The sequence below is a fragment of the Tupaia chinensis genome, unplaced genomic scaffold (assembly GCF_000334495.1).
Source record: "Tupaia chinensis unplaced genomic scaffold, TupChi_1.0 Scaffold146784_1, whole genome shotgun sequence".
Taxonomy (NCBI): Eukaryota; Metazoa; Chordata; class Mammalia; order Scandentia; family Tupaiidae; genus Tupaia; species Tupaia belangeri.
Window position 1 is genome coordinate 65,426 of NW_006206638.1, and position 2,515 is coordinate 67,940.

Consider the following 2,515-nt stretch of genomic DNA (forward strand, 5'->3'; position numbering starts at 1 on the left):
TAGTGTAACAAGAGAGTGGGAAAGGGCAGAGGGTCAGACATGGGGTAAAAAAATATATATATGTACACACACATACATAAGAAAGTAGAAATGGAATATTATTGATGATGATAAAATGCATGATTAAGCTACTATGCAGTTTATTCTAGATAGGAAACCACATTTAATATGTTGTGATGATGCTCAGGGAAAGAATGTAAATTAACTAAAAAATGTTTCAGGAGGAAAAAAACACTAAAACTGTTATTATCAAAATTTAAAAAAAATGCATATTTGATGACTGCAGTAAGCTATATAGCCCCAACTAGGTACTACTTTATAGTATGTTCATTCTACTCACTGAGGTTTATGCCTAAAGTCGGACTTGGTTTCATGTATATGTATGTATCAGCTGCACTTACTATTACAAATATTTAGACTAATTAAGTTCATTAGCAAATCAATTAAATGGGAGGGAAAGGCATACCAGAGACTATGTGAGAGGAGGGTGGGACACAGCAGAGGGTGAAGGTTAGTGAATCAAGGATGGCAAAACAAAAAGCAGCAAAATATACAAGACATAAGAAATGGAAAATTATTTGTTGATAACACGTACATTGATGTGCTTGATTGAGCCAATATACAGTGTATTCTGGATGGAAAATTTATTTTGTATGCTGTAATGATGTATAGTGAATTAATGAAAACAATAAATTTAAAGAAAAGGAAGAAATAAATAAAAAAAGATCCTCATCCTGGTATCTTATAGTAAAATTCGTAAAAATTACAGACAAAGACAAGATTCTAAAAATGGCAAGAAAGAAATCAAGTCATTTCCAAAGGTTGTGCTAGGAAGATAACCTCAGACCACTCAAATGAAACAATGCAGGCAAGAAAATACTTGAAAGACATACACAAAATACTGAAAAACAATTTCAACCAAGAATACAATACATAGCAAGATTATCCTTCAAAGGGGATGTACAAAATTATTTTCAGACCCAAAAAAGAAAAACCAAAACTAAAAGAATTCACCATACTGGACCAGCTCTTTAAGAAGTCCTGAAGGGAATACTAAAACTATCAATCACTATTCATCACAATTATCTTGGTTTTTTTTTTTTTTTTTGCCTTTATAAGAGGAAGTTTTACTGTTAATTATTTAACTTAAGAAGTTCAGAAAGAGGAACAGATTAGCTCAGTCCAACATGATTGGCGGTTGGCAAAATCTAGTGAAGCAAGTGTTCTGATTGCTAAGGACTTAATTTGGATACATGATTGGCGGTTGGCAAAATTTAGTGAAGCAAGTGTTCTGATTGCTACGGACTTAATTTGGATGCTTTTAATACTTAGCCATCTAATACTTCAAACATAATTCAGAATAAATGCATCATCTCCTTCCTTTTCATTTTAATACTGCACCTACCTCACTTAAATATGGAAATATCTTCATTAAATATGATCCCAGTGGAATAAGTTCCCTGGAGAGTATAGCATGAGGACAGTGCACAAAGAAAAAACTCAAAATAAAACTCTGTATGATAATTTACTAGTCTAAGGAAACAAACGCTTATAATATATTAAGAAATAAATCCAGTTACAAATGCCCTAAGAGGTCTATGTGAAGAGGTTCTGATATAGTAACTGAAAACGGCTGGCTATTTACAAGATACACAAGCACGAACGGTGCACCTAGCCCAGTACTGACCCTCATAAGCCAAAAGTGTTTTCTCCACTGCAGGCCACGTACGAGAATCCATCTTCATCTTTTTCCTTCTCGTAAAGCTATCCCATAGTTAGGCTGGACTGTGGAACTGTCTTATCAACAAACAGGAAGATTGCCTTTTCAGAAGGAAGCTGGATCCTTTTCCTGATGATCCATATGAACTGAGTCACAGTGATGTCAGATGGAACTAAGTACTTCCATTTGTCAGTGTCAACAATCTGAGAGCCTGAGACTTTTTCCACAATTACTGGAACGTGGTCAGGATATTTCGCTCGGATCTTCGCGGATTCCATGCATCTGTGTTCCTGCGAGTGGTCCTCCTTGAACATCCACTTCATGGCGGTGGCGGGAAGAGGACGGAGCTGGCTCTTGGAGCCGTGGAGCTCAGCGCAGCAATCACAACAACAACGACGATGGCGGCGGCGGCAGCAGCAGTGACTACACGACAATCACAATTATCTTGTAAAGTGAATTTTAGAACATGAATACATTTCACACTAGTCCAGTTGGGGATACTATACACGTTATCATCAACAAATAATAATCCATTTCTGTGTCCCATAAATGTCTTGTCTCTCTATTTTTCTCCTTCATGTCTTTCCCCACATTCTCCTCTAAAACAAAAACTGTAAGAAGAGACAAAGAAGATTATATAATGCTAGAAGGACTAATTCACCAAGAAGATATAACACATGCACACATACACACACATACACACACACACACACACATATATATACACACACACACACTCAACTTGGGAGCACACAAATATGTGAAAGAAAGACTGCTAGATATAAAGGGAAAAAC

At 36.1% G+C, this 2,515-nt stretch overlaps 1 pseudogene; it reads right to left on the reverse strand.

Annotated features, from left to right (window-relative positions):
- Positions 1-1,689: 1,689 nt before the first annotated feature.
- On the reverse strand, positions 1,690-2,069 carry LOC102479185 (gamma-aminobutyric acid receptor-associated protein-like 2 pseudogene; annotated as a pseudogene).
- Positions 2,070-2,515: the final 446 nt, after the last annotated feature.